At 37.3% G+C, this 8,187-nt stretch overlaps 1 protein-coding gene across 3 annotated transcripts in view; it reads left to right on the forward strand.

Moving 5' to 3' along the window:
• Positions 1–4,223: 4,223 nt before the first annotated feature.
• The window catches only part of LOC116090599 (doublecortin domain-containing protein 1-like), a 191,159-nt gene continuing 187,195 nt past the window's right edge, over positions 4,224–8,187 (forward strand). For all 3 annotated transcript variants that reach the window (XM_031371256.1, XM_031371258.1, XM_031371259.1), the window contains exons 1-2: positions 4,224–4,274; positions 7,460–7,578. The gene's annotated coding sequence lies outside the window, so the exon portion shown is untranslated. The remainder of the gene's footprint in view (positions 4,275–7,459; positions 7,579–8,187) is intronic.

Raw genomic sequence — 8,187 nt, forward strand, 5'->3', positions numbered from 1 at the left:
AGGGAAAGAAAAGCCAATATTCCTGATGCATAGGTTTTTAAATTGGCTGGAGGTAGACATCTCATTGCCCAGCCCCTGACTGTTCTTTTAAATCTCTTATTGACAAGTAAAACCTTTCCTACAGAGAAGTATCTGGAACATACAATCCCCATTTGCAATGTGGGCGACCACTGTAACCCCAACAATTATAGCCTGTTGCTCTTTTATCCATTTCAAAACCAGATTTGGAAGCCACTAAGAGTTGACAATTTGGCACACATGTCTTTCAACAACTCTCTCCCATTGTTGCTCACATTGGCAACGTTTGTAGATTGATTCAGTTTTAGAGCAATCAAATTATATGTTTCCATGCAATGGATGAGATTTAAACTTCATGATAGTTAATAGAAAAAAACAAATTTGTGAAAAAAATACCTAGAGAAATGACTGATTATGGAAGAAAAACAGAGAAGAAAACCACGGACTCTAGTGCTTGGCACATCTTAAATTTTGCCATAATGGAAAAGAAACTTATTTTTGATTTTGGTCTTTCAGGACCAGGTACTACAGGGCCTTCATAACAATGTTCTTTACAAAAATATCAAGAAAATGACCAATTTTTAATTTTAGAGTTATTTCATATTTTTTACAAGTTAATTGGTAAATTTAGATCTTATTGATACTTGCAGAATACATCCATCTTGTGATCATTCTGCAATTAATCTTTGGACACAAGGAGGCTGGAGATAGATAAACACTTGCTCATAACATTGGACTTTAAATAATTTCCTCAGTTTCTTCCTTATTTGAGACTAAAAGTGGAAGCCACTTGAGGACTGTATATCTAGGTCTTAAGCTGTCTTTCTAGGCTGGTTCTATATAGTTATGTTGTTGTTGATATTTTCTGCTCTACTATTTTTCCATTTCTTGGTGGGAATGACTGAGGGTGAATTGATAATGGGAGGAAAGATATTTTATACTATTTCTTACAGTGGCTCACATATAAAAATTATTTAACATAACACTAAAGTGCATCTTCAAAAGTGAAATTTTACACATAATCTCTAGGTAGTAAATACTTTGTTCACACTGAAGGTTGTGACCTATGAGTTTCTTCTTCCCTTGTGGTCTATTTCTTCTGGGACTTGTAAGAGAAAATGAGTGGGTATTGGAATCATGCCATCATTATGAATCAATAGAGAAAAAAACAAGGAGTTTGAATTGACTCAGCCTCTCTACATCAGCACAATATATGCGAACAAGGGAGATTATAGTAATCCTTTAAAGGCAACCATGAATATAGGCATCCAGTTGAATAAACAAGAATTCCTTTTTCAATCATGACAGCACTTTAGAAGGCCTTTCATTACCAGATAGGATATATGTACTTAAATATCAGACTCAGCAAAAATACTTCTATGCACATGTGCACAGGTACATGCACATACACACACACACACAAACACACACATTATATTACTTTGTAAATTGTTAGAAAATTTCTTTTCTTAATTCTAATTTTCACAAAATTCACCTCTCTCTTTCCCTTTGTAAACTATTTGTGCTAGAGATAAGCAGTCAAGTCAAGCCATTGAGATGGCTCAGTGGTTAAGAGCATTTGTCTTCTGAGCCTCATGACAAAGTAAGGTCACAGGAAACACATAAAGGTGGAAGGAGATGAACAATCACATAAAGTTGTTCTCTGACCTCTGCTTGTGCTCCACAGCATGTATGCACATTCATACTCAACACACACACACACACACACACACACACACACACACACACTAAAAGATTTTACAAAGAGATCAAGTTTTTTCATAAACTTTTGGACTCACTATGAATATGCACAGGAGGGCAGTGCTGGAGGAAACACACCATCTGCATCTCTTAGGTTCATTCTTAACTCACACAACTTGTGTTATTACTTTTCAAACTATATAAGCAGATTACCACTTTGTCTTTGTCACCAGATTCTGAAAAATCATTTTTATGGGCTCTGTTCTACAACATTTTGTTCCCCTGTGTTTCCTGATGAGCTTGTTTCTCTGACTATAGGTAAAAACACTGAAAATTAACTTCCTGTGATAAATGTTTCAAATGTAAAAATGAAAAAAGAAAAAGAGGAGAAGGCAGAGAAAGGACAATGAGTCAAGCAGACATGGTCACAAGAGAAGGTTCTTAGAGGTGATTGTTAGTTAAGAGTTGGCAGGATTCCTTCCTTCTACATTTTTTTTTAATAATATAAACGAAGCTGCCTTAGTGTGGGTCTGGCTGTGTCTGCTCTGTGCAGAATCACTTGGGAACTGTCCAGCAAAATATCTCTTGAAGAACAGCATGGTGTTAATACTGGGTGCCAGCCCAAGGCAGAGACAAAGGACCCCTTTGCTCTTCACCAATAAGCCAACTGTTAAAAGATTAAACCATGTTGTGGAGATAACAAGAATTTAGGCGCTGGCAGCAGGTGCTGTACAAAGAAGCAGTTGGCAGCATGGGTCTCCTGTCTAATTCCAGTCAAAACAATCTCCTGCCAGATACATAGGGGAGTTTAGAATATGATGGCAACTTGGAGTGAAGAGGTTGAGTGGGAGCGCTACTTTAAATACTGAATCCTGTGGAGGATGGCTTAGCAGAATAGAGTTTATTATTGTTCAGAATCTGTGGGGAATCTCTGCTAGAGGCCAACCACTCCTGGCTATATGGGGGATACACAGTCAAAGCACGGTAGGTCAGATCTCCTCATGTGCAGAGAAGCTACCACAAAAGGCATTTAAAAACTTTCATTTTCACACAAAGGAGTCATACAACATTTTCTCTTCTTGAGAAAGATCTCTCTTTTCTTACAGAATAATCATCATAATGTACCCTTCAGCGATCATTTGGACAATTTAATATACAGCCTTATGAGTTATTGTTTTATTTGTGTATTTAAAGCCATCTGTTACTCAGCAAACATTATTATTGTTGAACTTGTAGACTTTTAACATCAGAGAGTAAGTTAAATGGCTATTGAAGCAGCAGCATTTATCATACTAAAAGTATATATTGGCGTAGCTCTATAGATACTGCTCTTTCAAAGCTCTAGTTACTTGAGGACAATGGATCTATAACTTAGAAAGTAAATTTTATTAAGTGTGAAATAACAGAATTCCTACAGGTGACACAAATGGATGGGAATTAAATAGTCAAATCTAAGCAAGACATATGAGAAGGTGCAAAATGCCTCCCACTTACACAATGTGATGAACAATACAGGTTGTGCAATCTCATAATGACCCCAGGAAATATGGATGGCATGTTCCCCCATCTGTGCCCACTCTTCTTCAGCGATTCTTCAGGCTGAAGTCTCAATTAATATTTTTTTATTCTCAGGAGCATAGTGTACTCTTAATCATTCCCCGCTACCCTTGATGTTTCCATTCTATAATCCATGATGTTGTCCTGTGGTATATCAGCCTTCCTAAAACCTGCTGTGATCTAGACCCTAGGGAAAGTTTTTATCATCTCCTCACGGTTCATCTAACTCTGTAGCCTTTACCTGACGTTTTCCTCAGTTTGGTGAAATTTATCTTTTAAGCCTAGTAAGAAATTCTATGATATATGAACTAAAATTACCTTATTTTTGATAACATCTTGCTTTATATTATCCATATCAGATGCATCCTTCAAGGGCCATGTCATATGTTACTCCTTCAAGATACTTCACTTTTATTTTTATAACAAAATGAGCCCATTATTTTAGATGCCTCTAATGCAATTTAATTATTTGCATAATGTTTAACATGAAACTGTGTGTGTGTGTGTGTGTGTGTGTGTGTGTGAGAGAGAGAGAGAGAGAGAGAGAGAGAGAGAGAGAGAGAGAGAGAGAGAGAGAGAGAAGGAGAGAGGTGGGTACAGAAACAAACAGAGAGAGAACCTCTATGTTTTTAAGGCATCAAAAATATTTTATAATATTCCATGCCACACAGGCCAGAGTCTTTACATTATGAGTACTGACAATCAAACATATGATTTGAATTAAATGAGGCTGAGTACTCATTTTTGAAGATACCCCCTCAGTCAGAAAACTGAATGTTTTGTCATGGTTCATTCATTTTGAATAGGTGTATTGAAGAGTGCTCATTTTTTAGACTGCAAATTGAAAATGTATACCTCTCCTTGTGATACAGGTGGATCCCAACGTCATTCTTGATGCCCCTCTTTCCATCAGAAAGTACAGTTCCTCAAGGAGTGAAGTGAACAGCAAGAATTGGAGAGTGTCCTAGCCTGCAGCCAGCGTGTGGCTGATCACCAAGGTACCAAGAGCATCTGCTCTTGCCAAATGACTTCTCCGTTTGCTGTCATGATGTGCTGCTCCCAAACCTGGGGCCCTCTTGCATAGAAGCATGCAAGTGAAAGCATGATAAATTGCTGACTATGCAGAATGTTTTCTCTGCCTTTGGTATCACAAATTCACAAGATTTATGTAGGTCCCCAAAGGGGAATTAAGTGCACTTTTAGACATTCTGATTAGTTAACATCTCAGAATGTACTTCAACCAAGCATGGAGCTTGCACGAGCCCCTCAGACAGATCATTTTCATGACAGGTGTCTTCATTGTTGACTTTTACCGCTCAGTATCATTGAGCCCGATAGATTAACACCATGCTAGATAGATCTCAACAGACATGGTCTTACTCTATTATCTTAATTTGTATGTTTGTTTTTGTGTATCAGAGTCATAAAATAACCTAGGACATTACATGTCTTTATGCTAGACATAGTTTCAGAGGCCTTCCCACCCCCCACCACAGATTAAGCATCAGAAAGGTTAATTGGATGGATTCACATGACCAGAAATGTCTAGATAGTAGTAAAGCATTCCATTGTGAAGAGTGGCAAAGGAAAATGAAAAGACAAATACAAGATGCACCATCTCTTTCCAGGTAAGTATAGATTTGCATGGAATATTAGTAAGAGGGAAGGAGGTGATTATGTTTCCTCATGCATGTCAGATCCAATTATAAATCAATAAAGAAAAAAATAAGTATTTCCTACATATATCTATAAACTGTTCACCTTTTATACTGAGAATTTTCTTTTAAAACTAACCTTGAAGGATTGTATGAAAAGTTAAATGCCTTAGGACTCTATTCACCATTAGCTCATTTTTACAATGTTGCCATTGTTATATTAGCACTTTATTCCTGTTAGTGTTAGAATATACTTGAGAAAGCAACACGAGGAGGAGGGGTTTCTTAGTTCACAGGTTTTCAGGTCACAGTCCATGGTCAGATGGCCCCTTAACCTAAGACAACAGAGCATCGCAGTTGAAGGACATGGCAGGACAGCTGCTCACCACGTTGAAGTCATGAAAGAAAGACAGAAAGGGACCAGGAACCACATATACTCTTCAAAGGCAACTCTCAGCAAACTGTTTCTCCACCCACATTGTATCTCTCAGTGTCACATTAAACTATGAATCCATGATTGGATTTATCCATGGATTGGATCAGAACCTATTGATCCAGTCACTTTTGGATCCATAAGTGGGGGCCAGGCCTTATACATGAGCCCCTTGACATTTTATATCAAAATAATAGCTCTTTGGCTGGAGAGATGGTTCAGTGGTTAAGAGCACCAACTGCTCTTCCAGAGGTTCTGAGTTCAATTCCCAGCAACCATATGGTGGCTCACAATGGGGTCTGATACCCTCTTCTGGTGTGTCTGAAGAGAGCAATGGTGTACTCATATACATGAGGCCCCTAACACACATACAGTAGAAGACTTCCAGGTCTGTGTTCATTCAGGGATGATGCACCTAACCCTCAAGAGACTGGAGACCCCAGGGAGTTTAGAGGTCAGGTGGGGTGGGGGTGGGGACAGGGAATGGGGAGGAGATGTGGGATGTGGAGCAGTCAGAGGGCAGATGGGGGGCAGAGAATAGAATATGGAGTGTAAAAAAATTAATTTAATAAAAAAGAAAAATAAATAAATAAATCTTTAAAAAGACTTAGCTCTTACACAGTTTAAAAAATCAAGGCTAGTAACAAGAAGGGAGAGATTGTTGGTCTGTATGACTTCATAAATTAAGCTTTTAAGAAAATATCCAATAATAATAATAATAATGATGATGAAAGAAACCCTGCTTTGTGTCCAATCAACTGTGCTGTTCATGTGGTTGTGTTCACATGTCTGTGAACATGCTGGGAACCTCTTACTCCTAACTGCCAGTCTAATCACATGGGCATCCAGTATTAGGACTTCTCATCCTAAATGAAATGAATTAGATGCTATGGAAAGTCCTTTTCTAAACCTCATCTTCCATAATTTTATAGTATTTATTTCTAGAACCACAACATATTAGTCAACTTGTACTATATAACATTTCCCTAAAGTGATTGAATGAAATGTTTGCCTAGAGTGCAACTTTCCTAGAATCCTTTGTGGTCTAGAGAAAGTTATTTGGGAACACTGAGGCATAGTTTTATTAACTATGAAATGAGTTAGTCACACCTGCTTTGCAAAGTTCCCCAAAGTAGAAATCAGAAACTAGGTAAGGTGTTGAAACATAGTGTTTAATAATCAGAATACTCAACAGTAGCTCTCTTTCCCTTTATAATCCTTTCCATTTTCTGTACAAACACATTTAATCATGCAAGGATTGCAAGAACTTACTGCTACCCAAAACATCTAAAAACATTTTATCTAAGTCACCACATATTTCTTATTTATACAATAAAAATCTGAAGTACAAAAGTTACACACTCTAAAGGAAACAATGACAACAACAACAAAAAACGCAATGTACACAGAAACTCCCTTTTTCCATTTTTATCAGCAAGCCCTTTTCTATGCTAAAATAAAAAATTTTGCATGCCATAAAGCCCCATAGGTATGCATAAATCTCTCAGTGGTTATGACTCATTTAAAAATGAACTAATTCACTAAGTGGGAAAATTATTAAATAGCCATTTATACAATATTCTCAATTAATTTTCCTGGCAGAGAATCCTCCCATTTTAGACAAAGAGGTCATGGGCCACAGTGCCGTTTTAACCTATGGTATTAAGACCCAGAGTAAAACTTTAAATTGGCATGAAGGTTGTGGATTTGCTTCAATCCTCCCAGGTCACTGTGCGTGTTTCTCTGTGCATACAGATTTCAAGTGAGCTCTGTAGTTATAACTCCAGCAAGTGACACGTGATGGACCCCAAGTCACTACACTGTGAAATATGCACAGAAAAGAAGGACAAATGAAGATAGCAAGGTCTGTTTTATTTTGCGCTCAACTGTAAAATGCCACCCTCGTAGGACAGAGGATCGCTGCTTCTGAGCAAAGCTCACTGACGGCTAAGTTGTGGGTAGTATTTCACGTTGAGCCACTGTTAATATCCAGAGTTATCCAGGCATAATGACCTCACTATTTGTGACACATTGTTGAATTTTCTGGTTCTTTTAACTTATTTAGACTCTTTTCTCCCTTCCCTTTCATTGGAAGGCTGGGATGATCCTGAGCAGAGCGATAACTCAGGACTGCCTGGCTGTTGGTCATCCAGTCTGAGTCAAGACCACCCAGAGAACATCACTAGAAGGATATAAATTACTGCTATGGAAAAGGTAGTGCTTATGGGCAATCTGGTTCAAAACAACAAATACTGACTTTCCAAATTCTGAGTAGGCATATTTTGCAAATCTTGATCAGGTCTATTGAGATGCTTTCTGGTTTGGATAGAATAATCATGAAGCATTTAAATTTTGTTACCATTATTATTTTAATCCCAAAGAAATTTGAAAAATTTTGCCACTTTAGTTTTCTGCTATGTTAAAAGAGAAATGTTGATTTCAAATGTATCTATTCAGTCAACAAGCTATGTGAGCTTTACTCCAAAAGCACTAAGATTCATTGTGTTATGTTCGTTCTGTATGGAAAATTAGAAAACTTAAAATAGCATGTGTGTTCTTAACCTTTTTTCCATTTTTTAAACATGAAACACCAAACTGAGGTAAAATTATGAGTATGAAACAATGGTTGACTTGGAACAGACCACATACAACCTCTGTGTATTCTACTCTTCTCCTACAGAATATATGGTTATAGATTTTTTTTAAAAAGATGGTTTTTAAAACTAAGTGTTATTTAATTAAATAATCCAAAGGCAGAAACTTGACATATCCAATTGCCTAGAAGAATTGTTTCTAATGCCCTCTGTCCTTCCCTCCCTCCCT

Source organism: Mastomys coucha, unplaced genomic scaffold (genome assembly GCF_008632895.1).
Source record: "Mastomys coucha isolate ucsf_1 unplaced genomic scaffold, UCSF_Mcou_1 pScaffold15, whole genome shotgun sequence".
Lineage (NCBI taxonomy): Eukaryota > Metazoa > Chordata > Mammalia > Rodentia > Muridae > Mastomys > Mastomys coucha.